Raw genomic sequence first — 13,263 nt, forward strand, 5'->3', positions numbered from 1 at the left:
TGAGCGTTAGGTCCTATAAGTTGGGACTGTTTCCCATTGGTTCACTTTATCCCCCCTGTATTTTACATTCCCATCACACCCCACAGAGGAGCACACACGCGACAAAGACTATCTCGGTTCAGGGACCAGTGGCGGGAAGGATTTTTATTTATGGGGCGTGATTCTGTTCTGTTGCTAGTCGGTGGGAGGAGAGCACGAAAGAGGGCGGAGACTTCAGGCCGCAAGAAACACCACCTAGTCACTAAACGCAATGGCAGCCCAGATCCCTAATACGGATCTGAAGATTATTACGTTGAATGTCAGGGGCATGCACACAGAAAATAAAAGGTACGAGATTTACCCCTACATTAAACGACAACACGCCCAAATAGCTCTCCTACAGGAGACTCACCTGACGGCAATAGGGGTGGATCGCCTACGTAAGAAATGGCGAGGTATTATATGTGCTACAACATATTCCACAGGATCAATATTGGGCCCGCCTTACTGGAGCATTAACGCAATACACATCACTGCCTTGGCTGTTGTGAGGGGATTATAACTGCGCACTAGACATTAACTTAGATAGGTCTCACCCCCCTCCGCCACGGTCCCCAGCGCGGAAACAGACAGAGCAATTCCAAACATGGCTTTCCCACTGGTCATTAGCAGATGCCTGGCGGGAGAAGAACCCAAATATAAAAATATATTCCTTTTACTCCGCCCCGCACAACCTCAGGGTACGACTAGACAGATTCCTCTGCTCCACAGCGCTGCTTCCCCAAATACAACATGCAGACTATCTAGGCAGAGTACTCTCTGATCACGACGCACATTCTGTGATCCTCAGATGGAGGCCGCCCCACCCTCCGGTACCCACGTGGAAATTGCCCCGAGAGTGCCTTACAGATCAGGTGATCTGTCACACACACGGCGATCACATACAGGATTATTTCACACTAAACACAGGTGCAACCTCATCCAGATCAATTGAATGGGACGCGTTTAAGGTGGAGGCTAGAGGTAACTGCATACAGCACATAGTAGGAGTGCGAAAAACTTTAGAGCAATCACTGCAAGCAGCGGAAACAAAATTAGCGAACCTCACTGTTGGACCTGTCAGCCCTAGGGTGGTCTCCCCTTCTATTTTTGTATCGTGCCTCATTTTTTCCACCCTCATTTTTATGTTGGACTAGGTCTCCGGGCGCCTTTTCATTGCCAATCAGTGTTAAGGTGCAGGTGCTCCCTTCTCCCAAGATGGCTGCCACAGACCCCTGCTACTGCAGGGTGGTCGTTTTTCATAGTAGCACCCTAGCTGCCAGGAGCTGGCTGGGACCCACAACAATGTTGCGACACCAGCCCGCCTTTTTGTCCCATAGGTAGAGTGGGGAAGCTCCTGGAAGATGCTGGAACCTTCTAGAAGGGAGGTGGGGTTTTACTTTTGCCGCCTTGGCTAGAGGTCACCTGACCTAGGGCTACTTAAGAGTGGGAGGGAAACTTTTGTGGTGAGTTGGCCATTGGGGTGAAGCAGAGCTGGAAGAATCCACCAGGAGTGTAGGCGGTAGGGCCTAGCCAGGGACTTATGCCTCTGAGAGTGACAGGATTTAGGTACTGCCTCTTAAGTGAGTGAGGTGCCCTGTGAATCCCACTGATCTTGCCCAGTAGTAGGAGGACCCAGAGACTCTCTGCCAACCTGACTAGGAAGGACCTAGTCGCCCTCTCCATCCCTACCCCTGTAACAGAACCCCTTAAGGGCGCCAGATACATCTGCGCCACAAGACTTTTTCTGTCCACTGAGAACTGAAACCTAACGGTAAGAACGGAGACTGCATGACAAGAGCGAGCTGTAAGCCTTGAATGCCAGAGCTGAGACTGCGTGTCCAAGCTGACCTATCAAACTAAATGCTAAGCCGATTTCCAAGCCACCGGGGATCGACCAGGTACTAGCGCTGTGACCCCCGCGCTCCCTGCCCTGGTCTGGGACCCCCGGCAGCGTGCTCCGCTGAGCACCATATCCCCATCCTTAATTTGAGCCCCCCGCTGCGACGACGAAGCCAGCGCACTCACCGCCGCGGCCTGGAGGCCTGGAGAAGTGCCCTGCTGTGTCCTGAGGCCCTGGAGGAGTGCCCTGCTGTGTCGCGAGGCCCAGGAGAAGCCCGGGGCCCCGTCGCTGCCGTCGCAGCCGAGTGAGGAGGTGCGCAAGGTCGGGGCCGAGTTCCCCCAACGTCGTGAGGACGGACGCCTGCTGACGCCGAGACGGAGGTAAGCCCGGAGGCCGAGATCCCCCCTGGTGCGCCCCGTGCTGGTCTGGAAACCACACCGCACCTGGCCCGGGTTGTCCCCTCCGTGGGAGTCCCCTCCCCTGCCTGCGCGTCGGAGAGACCCCGCCGAGGGATCCTGTCCGTGTCCCCCCTTCTGTAATACTGAGCGCGGTGCTCTGTGGCCTGCACCGGAGCATAGGGACCCGCTCCGCAAGTCCGGTCATCCTCCCCGCTGGAAGCCGCCCCAAGAACTGACTGACATTACCCTCGTGTGGCGCTTCACGCCACTGACCCTGCTTCCCCGGCCGGAGAGACAAGGAATGCGAGTCGCGCACTGTGTTACATGCTCTGCTCGAAGTAGATTACATGACAGGGAATGCGAGTAGCGCACTGTGTTATATGCTCTGCTCGAAGTAGATTATATGACAAGGAATGCGAGTAGCGCACTGTGTTATATGCTCTGCTCGAACGTAATTACATGTCCAGGAATGCGAGTAGCGCATTGTGTTATATGCTCTGCTCGAACGTAATTACATGTCCAGGAATGCGAGTAGCGCATGGTGTTATATGCTCTGCTCGAACGTAATTACATGCCCAGGAATGCGAGTAGCGCATGGTGTTACATGCTCTGCTCGACCGTAGTTACATGCCCAGGAATGCGAGTAGCGCATTGTGTTATATGCTCTGCTCGAAAGTAATGTTATGCAACTGATTATGAGTACCGCGTTGTGATAACTGTTCTACGCCAACGTTTCCACATGCAACTGATTGCGCGTAGCGCTGTGTTTTATATGCCTTGCTTCACAGTACTAGGGGCCAGTGGTCACGAGGAGCGCCCAGTTCGACAGGCGCCATGTTAGTGAACCCCATGTTTCCCCTTTCAAGTATTACGCTGTGTTAGACGGCCGGTTCAGGGAAAGACTTTACGTAAGCGCGCACAGCGCTAGAATCGAGGTTAGGCACTGCATAGATATCACCAAGAGTGTCGCATGTACTGAACGATGGTATTGTGATTCATGTATTGTCTTGTTATTTCCTGAACTGCAACTGACCAACTATACTTGGATAAACTTGAAGTATTTGCATAATTTAAACGGTGTGGCGTCCCTTATTGTGTGTGACTCTAGCCCATGAGAAGCGTGTGGTGTATGGTTGCTTAACACATAGCCCTCTGGTTGCCCGACCGGCTCGCGCCACGCTACCGCCTATAGGGCCTGGTGACCCCGGGTTCCTACACTCACCAAAAGCATAGATAAAGGGGAGGCTACCCCAGAGCAAGAGGCGACGGCGAAAACAACATACGCGGAAACCATGAGTGACCTGCGTAAATACAATTTTAGGGCATACGCTGCCAGGACCCATCGGGAAGGAAATAGGGTGGGAACACTCCTAGCCTGGCTAGCAAAACAGGATACAAACATACAGCCGATCACAGAACTGATAGATGCGACAGGGACCCCTAAACAGTCACAAGTAGATATAATGCGCATTTTCCACGACTATTATATGGGAATCTATCGGGCTCCACCGCAGCCACAGCGACTGGCATTGCCCCAATTCTTCCACATACTGCCTTTACCACGCATCCCGGCGACAGATAGGAAGACGTTAGAAACAAAGATAAAATCTTCGGACGTGACCCACGCAATCAGGGCACTTGCGCGCCGCAAGTCCCCGGGAATGGATGGCTTTCCCCTAGAATATTATACCACCTTCTCAGGTCACCTGATTCCACGGCTTGTATCCATGTATGAAGACGCACTACAGAGAGGGGAACTTCCTGGTTCACTTCGGGAGTCTACCCTGGTCACATTCCTTAAACCACATAGGGATCCCACTCTTCCATCCTCATACAGACCTATAACCCTACTCAATGCGGATTGTAAAATTTTGGGAAAAGTTTTAGCAGACCGGTACATTCAAGTCCTCCCGCAATTGATCCATCCTAACCAAAATGGGTTTCTCCCCAGGCACAGCGTTTCACAGAATATTTGTAGACTCTTCCATATCCAAGACAGAGTGAAAGAGACCTTCCCACGTGCCGCATGCCTAATTCTAGTCCTCGAAAAGGCCTTCGACACACTACTATGGCCATACCTATTCGCAGTCCTCCGTAAGGCACGGGTCGGCCCGACCCTGCTGGCATACACAAAACTCCTCTACAGGGGACTCACGACTAGAGTGAGAGTGGGGAAGTACATCTCAGCTCCATTCCCGGTGGAACGGGGGACGAGGCAAGGGTGCCCCTTGTCTCCCCTCCTTTTTGCCATGGCAGTGGAACCACTGACCATCCGTTTGAGACAGGGGGGTGGGGAGTGGGGCATCCCATTTGCGGACACAATGAATAGTGTTTCACTGTATGCTGATGATCTCCTGATTTATGTGCGCGATATCACCAGCGACCTCACGCCGATATGGACAATACTACAGGACTTCGCAGAGGTCTCGGGCCTCAAAGTTAATTGGGCAAAATCGTCGATCTTTCTGTTAAGCTCCCACCTAGCCCCCTCGGAAATCGCGATTGGGCCCCAGACGGTCAGTTGGGATGCCACGGTACCCCGATACCTGGGAGTGCGACTATATCACTCGCCCGAGAGTCTATATGAGGGAAATCACCACAGGACGTTGGCGGGACTGCGTACGGCGGTTGCGTTCTGAAAGACTCTGCCTTTGGCCCCCATAGGAAGGGTTGCTCTAGCGAAGATGTTTATGGTACCCAGGCTACTCTACTCTTTTACTAATCTCCCAGTAATACCACCTCGCTCCTTTTTTCAAGAACTAGATGCGCTACTCACAACCTTAATATGGGGGGGGGGTAGACACAGGGTAGCTCTACAAACCCTGTATTTGCCCACGTCGCAAGGGGGTCTGGGAGCCCCCTCCTTTGAAGCTTACTTCCTGGTGGCCCAATTACAGTGGCTGTCCCATTGGACGGCAGAGCGCCACATAGAGGAGACATTCGCCACCAACGGCCGGATTCCTCTTCCAGCACTTCGGAGATTGCTGATGCCGGGACACATTTCGCATGCCCCAGATGTCAAGCACTGGAGGCGACTTTCAAACACAAGTTCTGGGACTGTCCGCACTCTTCCAATATTGGAATAGGGTACATCAGACTCTAAGGGCGACGGTCAACCTCACAGATATTTCCACGTGGGAAGCAAGCGCCCTAGGTATCTTCCGCAGGCGGAAGACGGAAAAGGTGCAATGCAGGTTCGCTTCCCTCGCTCTGCTCCTAGCAAAACGAGGAATAGCTATGCACTGGAGAGCCCCGGCGGGACCCACAGAGGCAGCCTGGATAGGCGCAGTTAAAAAATGGGGGGCAGCAATGGAAGATGTGCTGCGAGATGAGGAGGTGAAAGGGATTCGTAAGCATCCCATTTCCATGGAATGGGCTCAGCTCAGGTTCCAATTTGCTCAGGAAACGACGATTGAGGACAACCCCGAACTCCGACCCTGTACCCTGCGACTCCCACGATCACTAGCACGAAATGGGCATACGGCCTGGCGGGCGGGCGGACGGAATGCCAAGGCCCTATCGGAATATCACCCCTGATTTAATGATAGGCGACACACCCTCTCCAGGGATTCCCCTCCTCGCCACTGACATCACGGCACAGTAATGAACAAACCGGAACCAGAATCACCCACACACTAAGTGAATAACACGATGCAATCTACAAGCTCCCTGACCCCCCCTCCCTTTCCCCCAACTTCCCTCCTTTGTTAACGGTTATTGGTTTACTTCCCCTGGCACCTACTTAGGCGATTTCACCTGGTCGGAAACACATTTATAGGCAACTCCAAAGAAAACGCACGGGGATAGAGCTGGGAACTGCATATCAACCCACATCCCACAGCACCCTACATAGGCAGGCACCAGACAAACTACCACTGCCTGGAATAGTTCAGCTGCAATGTACTCTCCGTCCCCCTTTTTTCTATTCTTATGTCTAACGCAACATAGATAGGGGGATAGAAGTTTCTGGGCCATAAGGAAATCATTCAGCGGTCTGCATGCAACTGCTTTCATGTTTTAATAAAAATGTGTAATTCCGTACCATGAAAAGTGGAAATCCCAATAAAGAAAGTAAAAAAAAAAGTGTGGTCTCCCCCACTGTAAAAAATAACCCCACGGCCCCCCGCCCCGGGTAGGCCAGGGAGCAGCGTAATCTATTTAGATGGGGAGGGTGGTGAGCACTCCCCTCGAGCCTCCTTGAGGCCTCAGGAACCCCATCCCCAGGGACCGATATGGAATTGAATGGGAGAGGGGAATGTGCCCATTCCCGAGCCTCCCTGAGTCTTCTATCCCCCACGTTGATTAACAAATTCAGGGGAGGGTGTGAGCTCCCCCTCCCTTAACTTTTGTATGTCCCCCGAGACACCATCACACGGGGCCAGCTCTGCTGCGGTGTCCCGGGGATCCCAACCCACAGGACAAGGTGGTTTCCATACCCACAAGAGCGCGGGCAGGAAAGTCTAATGTGCTCCCAACCAGCGGTACCTCCTGCAGAGTGAGAGCACAAAACTTTATCCCAGCCCACTCTCTTGTGGGCTAAAAGACGCAGAATTGCTCTCATCCGACAGAGGAGCAAAAGAAAAACTGATCCCACAGGGTGGAAGCAATGCCGGGCCCTGCAAGCTCCTGGTATGAGTGCTGGCAGGGGAGCCGGTAGGGCTTTCGGGGCCTTGGTGCTCCCCCCTCATCTCCCAACATAGAACATGCTGTGAAGTGCCCCGGGTGGGCACCGGAACATTGCAGTTTTGAAAAAAAGAAAAGGATTGCCTACTTCTGTGCAGCCTTTGGGCAGGACTGTACTAGCCGTAGAGGGCATCGTGCATTTTACCCCGGAGACTGGAAGGCTGGGGGCCGGTTTTGTTACTGGGGGCTGGTTTTGTAGCAGGTCTGCCGGTCTGAAAAAATTGCCAGGGCTGATTTGTCTCCTCAGTCCAGCCCTGCCTGTGGGGCCGCTTGCTGGCCCCATGGCTCGCCCCCACAGCCCCGGACTGAAATTAAATATGTGGGTGTCCCGGGTGAGCACAGAGACGCAGAAATCCCCACTAGACACCTGGGACCTCTATAAAATTAAAAAAGAAGGGACCCCTTGAGCAAGGGTCGCTTCCAGGGGGCAGATATTATTTGTATGTTTATTCTGTCCCGCCTAGGAGCAGATCGGCCCGTTTGTTTTGGGCCTTCTGTCCCCGGAGGGGGCAGAAAATCCCACTAGACACCAGGGACTTCATTTTAATTGAAATGGAAGCGACCCCTTGGGCAAGTGTCGCTTTAAGGGGGCTGATATTTTGTGTATGTTTTTTTCTACCCCCCCCCCCCCCCCCCCCCCCCCCACTAGGCACCAGGGATTTTGTTATGTGTGTAATGGAAGCGACATGGTTGCTTCCAAGGGGGTAAAATTTGGTTAATGTTTTTTCTGCCTCTCCTGGGGACAGATCTGCCCCTTTTTTTGGCCTTTCTGCCCTAGGTGGGAGGTTGAAGGCAGAAAGCCCTACTAGGCACCAGGGATTTATTTCTTTTTCAAGGCGGGCACATTTCTGTCTGCTGTTTTCTGCCCCACCGGGGGGATAGATCGGCCTGGCAGACAACCTCACCCGATCCCTTGGGCAAGATCACCCCCTATTTTTCTCAGCCCTATTTCAAGGCCCATCTGGCAGATTGACCATTTGGGTAGTGACATAGCGTGTTATAATGTTAAATGTTTTATTTCTTGTGAATTGCAATGGTAATGCTTTATTTTTCCCTTTTTGTTCTAGTTCAAGGATTCTGCTCTTTAGACTGTTCCAGGTTGCGGTTTCGTTACTGGTGGTTCTGCTGTTTGTGTAGTTGCATGTGTTTGGTAAGAGACTTTTTTTGTACAAGGTAAATGAGTTTCATTTCCCTGCGTGAATGTGTTTTTTAGTTTGAAATCTTTTTATTGAATTAGCAACAAACAGATGCAATGGATAATGAGGCCTGTAACATAGGCCGATGATTGTCATATCGCTGCACATAGCATCAAAAGGAAACAAAGATACAAAAAGAACTCCCAAACCCCCCTCCCTGTACTCACCGTCTCCTCCCCCGTTGAGCGTGCTTAAGCAGGAAAGCGAAATTCAGGCTCAGCCCCTGTCGGATTGTATAGTGACATTAGTCTACACTGTGGCTCAGAGGAGGTAGGCGGAGGAGCCTTAAGTATCTCGGCCAAGATAATTCACGGAACTTAGTGCATAGCAGGGATACGAAGGGTCGCCATATATCAGCAAAAGAAGCCCCATCGCCCTGCAACAAAAAGGAAATGCGCTCCATGCCAAGGATGTACCAAAGACAGTGTAACCATCACTGTATCGTCGGCGTAGTATCTGTGCCCCAGTGTGCCAATATGTTCTGTAGAGCAGCCCCTAGTGCTGTACCCATTTGCTTGCCCTTGCCGGACTTGAGGGGAAAGGTGAGCCTATCGGACACTCCCAGGACCACATATGCAGGAAAGCGCAGGAGTGTGGTGTCAAAATGGCTATCAATCTCGTCCAGCACTTACGACCAATAGGCAGTGAGATTAGGGCATTCCCAAAGCAGGTGCAAGAGAGCGCCTTCCGCGTCGCACCCTCTCCAGCAGGTAGGGGAGCGATCAGGGTCACTCTTATGGAGTTTAGATACCAATAGGTTATGATTTTGGTAGCTGTTTCAATGCTAGATGTGTTACGTGCTGAGTGTCGGGCTCTATAGTAGATGTCAGTCCATTCTTTAGGCGTCAGGGTCTGCCTTAGCTCAGCCTCCCACCGCTTTTGGCTTGCGGACTAGGACGCAGGATGTGGTAGAGTTCTGTGATTAGCCACTTTGTAGATTGTTTCGACAGCAGCCAGCGCTCGTATCGAGTGAGAAACCTCCCTGCTCCTGGGCGGATTTAGGGTTGCAGGGCCCAGTGTTGTATTGTAAGTTGTGGTAGCGTTCCGTTTCGCGAGAATCTGACTTAAAGTCCTCAGAAGATCGGGGGCCTTCGAGGTCAAAGAAGTGCCCCACTGACCTACAGCCAGCTGTGTCCCACCGGTGAAATGCCTCCGAGTCAAGGCCGGGGGAGAAATCCGGGTGAGAGGCGAGGGGAAGGTTGTCAGACCGCTGTGGAGCACGGTAGCATCCCAGGCTTTCAATGTGGCGCGAGACACAGGGGAGCCATACAGCCCAGGGGGCCTGGAGGTCTTGCGCAGAAATAGGACCTTCCAGAGGGCCTTCGTTGCTAGCTCACGTTCCATGAAGAGCCAGCTCTTTTCAGATTCTGACTGAGCCCATTCCAAGAGAGTCCGCAACTGCGTCGCTTTGTAATAGTGATCTAGATCAGGAATCCCCAACCCTACTTCCTCGTGTGGTCGAAAACACAGGGCCCTGTTAATTTGCGGCCGCTTGTCCGCCCATACGAAGGCGTTGAATTCGGATTGCAGCTACTTAATAACGCCCCAGGGGGTGGGGGGTCCACTGGGAGGGTTTGAAAGAGATCAAGGATTTTAGGGAGTAAGCTCATTTTGAGAGCTGCAATCCTACCCAACCACGAGAGATTGAACGGCCGCCAACGTTTGAGCTCCTATCTCGTCTGTTGCAGCAATCGGGACTAGTTCAAAGACGTTGTCTCCGCAATGGATGAAGACAGAAAGATCCCCAGATAGGGCATGGCCTTTTGATCCCACTGAATAGGGCATGCTTGGGTCAGAACAGTAATAGTGGTCGGCTTTAGAGAGAAGCCCAGTACTTGGGATTTGGCCACATTGACCTTAAATCCAGATGCTGCTGCGAATGCATCTAGTTTGGACAGAAACGCCGGGACGGAGATGTGAGGAGACTGTAGTGTGGTGACGACATCGTCCGCGGAGAGGCTAATGGTGTGCCGTTCCCCCCGAACAGGATCTCCCGAATATCCTGGTTCTCCTGGACCCGTTGGGCCAAAGGCTCCATGTAGAGAGTGAACAATGAAGGGGAAAGCGGGCAACCCTGCTGCGTTCCCCGGGCTATTGGGAAAGGGGCCGAAGTAAAGCCATTGACTCCAACTGTGGCCGAGGGGCTACTGTAGCCGCTGAAAACCCATTGGCGTAAGCAACGTCCAAAGCCAAACCTCTCCAAAACCGTCTCCAGGAAGGGCCAATGGACCCTGTCAAATGCCTTCTCGGCATCTACTGACAGGAAAACACATTCCTCTGATTGATGGTGGGATTTGTCTAAGAGATGCAGTAGCCGTCTTGTATTGTCGCTACATTTTCGTCTCGCAACAAATGCAGCTTGATCAGGGTCTATCAAGCCCGGCATCATTGGCCCCAGCCTAGTTGCAAGGATCCCTGTGAGGATCTTGAAGTCAATGTTCAAGAGAGATATTGGCCTATAGGAGGAGCAGCATCTAGCGTCTTTACCGGGACTGCTACTGACGCCAGGAGTTGGTGAGCGGGAGCCCCCTAGTACCGTCGATGGCATTGAAAAGTCGCACCAGTAGTGTGGCTATAAGCGAGCAAAAGGTTTTGTAAAAAAGGGCGGTAAAACCGTCGTGCCGGGGGATTTGAGGAGTTTAAGTCGAGCTATGGCCGAGATAACTTCCTCGGTTCTAATGGGGCTGTCTAGGGCCGCTACCTGGTCGGCCGTCAGCTTGGAGTGTGTTATTCCCTGACAGTAGTTGGAGGGGTTATTGGTGGGCAAGGACTGTGCAGTGTACAACTTTGCATACAAATCGCGGAAGGCGTTTGCTACATCTATACCCCGCGTGTTCTCAACACCCTCATCAGTGAGAATGAGTGGAACGGTTGCTGCTTGTCTTTGTACTCGCAGCTTATATGCCAAAAAGCGACCGTATTTGTCCCCCCCAGTATAAAACATAGTTTTTCAGATGTAAGACAGTGAATTCCGCTCTGTCTAAATCAAGGCTGGCTAATTGCGCCCTGGCCACTTTGAGTTTCCTCAAAATACAAGGGGCCCCCGTCCTCTTATGGATCCCTTCCAGCTCGAGTACCTGCTTGGAGAGGTCGTCTCTCTTCTCCTCGCGCGCCCTATTATCTGCAGTCAATATGGCTATGAATTTACCCCGCGCAGCTAGTTTGAGGGTTTCCCAGAGGGAGACAAGTGAAGTGTCTTGGGTATCGTTTATGGCGATAAAGTCCTCTAGTGTCTTTGTGAGGCGGGTAACGATTTTGGGCGGTGTAGGAGTGTGTCCCTAAGCCTCCAGGAGTATGATGGTCTAGAGATAGGGGGAAACAGCAAAGTCGCAGTCCGGGCCGCATGATCTGAGAGCGCCTGAGGTTCGATGTCGAAAGTCTGCGCTGCCTGGAGGAGAGAGTGGGTTGTTAAGAAGTATTCGAGTCGAGCGTAAGTCCCTCGTGCATGTGAATAGAAAGTGTAATCAAGTGTGCGGGGATGAAAGTGCCGCCACAGGTCCACCAGTCCCATGTCCTGCATCCATGGTCTGTGTGTGGCAGAGAGAGCCCCTGTCTGTCCCTGTCGCTGCGCCGAACTGTCAAGTTGGCCATCAAACACTATGTTTAAGTCGCCCCCAATAAGAATTTGGCTGTCAGGTGAGATAGTAAGTCACTAAGTGCCTTCTAGAGAAAAGTTTACTGCCCCTCATTAGGAACATATATGGTGGCTAAAGTCAGGGTGTGCCTCCCTATGGTTACTGAAAGTGCCAAGAGTCTCTCCTTAGTCTCTAGTACTTTGGCGCCTACCTTCTCAGGGAACGCACATGCAAACAAGATGGCCACTCCTGCCTTCTTGGTAGGGAGGGAAGAGTAGTACTCTTGCGGTAAGGCCGTGGAGCACATTCTACAGGTATCGCTGGACAACAGGCAGGTCTCTTGCAGTAGGCAGATATGGGCCCCGGTATTTTCCAAATACGACAGGATAGCCCTGCATTTAACTGGGTTGTTGAGCCCCTTTACATTTCATGTCACTATCTTAACACTCATCTACACCAGAGGAAGGGGGGCATGCTGCGCACTGTGTTTGTGTGAAGGTCAGCTAAGCTGTGCGCGTCTAAGAGCCAATATGATCCTAAGGAGTCACCTACCGCAGACAGTGGGAGCCGTTCTATATTCCCACAGTAAAACCCAGCAAGGGGGAGGAGACCCCAACATTGAAAAAACAAAACCCCATAATGAACCAAAACATAAGGTGATGCAAGAAGGCAAAGTCAATGTCCAGAGCGTTCTGCTCTTAGGGAGAAAAGAAGAGGGTACCTGTGGCCCAAAGCTCCCCGCTCCCACCAGTCGACCTGCCAAAGTTCTTCAACTCCATCAGCTGAATGTGAATGAATGTGTTTTTTCCAAATGGTGTAATAATAGCAGTATGTTTGGCTTCTGTTTTTTGAGTGTCAAAATATTTTTTGCATTTGTGCCCAATGTGTATTTTGTTGTCTTGTGAGTAATTGGTTTTGTTTTTTTCATTCTAGTGGGATATCGTTGGTTTTGTTGTGTCTCTGCAGAGTAGGTGCTGGTGAGTATAGCTGTCACTTGCAAGTGAATCGCATAGTTTTTGAGTATATAGATCTTTGTGATAAAGGCACACTTTTTTTTACTTACTTATTTTGCACAGTGTTGGTTGTTGTTGACTGGTTTGTGCAGTCTTCTTTCTTAGTAAGGATAATGGCTAGCCGCAGGATTACTGCTCAGCAGGGTTGTTGGTATGCTTTTTGAGTCTTTCTCTGACCATGGTTCAGAGACTGCATCTGAGGCAGAGGAGGGAGTGGAAGATTCCGGCAGTGAGTTTTCTGTCCATGAGGAATCATCGGATGATGAAGCTACTCTCAGTGCGGATGAAGCTACTCTTAGTGCGGTAGAAGTGCCTGTTTTAGAGGAGGTCATTGATGTGCCAATAATGCAGCAAGAGGCATCTGGGCTGCAGCCTGGGGCTGCAAGGCTTCCAGTTGGAAGTGCTGACCTCTGGGTTGCCCCAGGCATGGTGCAGCCGGCATTGCCAGACTTTACTGGTGTTCCAGGGTGTAGAGTGAATACTGAAAACATTTTTCCGATACATTTTTTTCAGTTGTTTATGGATGATGTATTTTTT

At 51.6% G+C, this 13,263-nt stretch overlaps 1 pseudogene; it reads left to right on the top strand.

The window, feature by feature from the left end:
• The first annotated feature begins 250 nt into the window (after positions 1–250).
• Positions 251–13,263, top strand: part of LOC146858431 (apolipoprotein L3-like) — a 53,625-nt pseudogene continuing 40,612 nt past the window's right edge.

Source organism: Triturus cristatus, chromosome 3_2 (genome assembly GCF_964204655.1).
Source record: "Triturus cristatus chromosome 3_2, aTriCri1.1, whole genome shotgun sequence".
Lineage (NCBI taxonomy): Eukaryota > Metazoa > Chordata > Amphibia > Caudata > Salamandridae > Triturus > Triturus cristatus.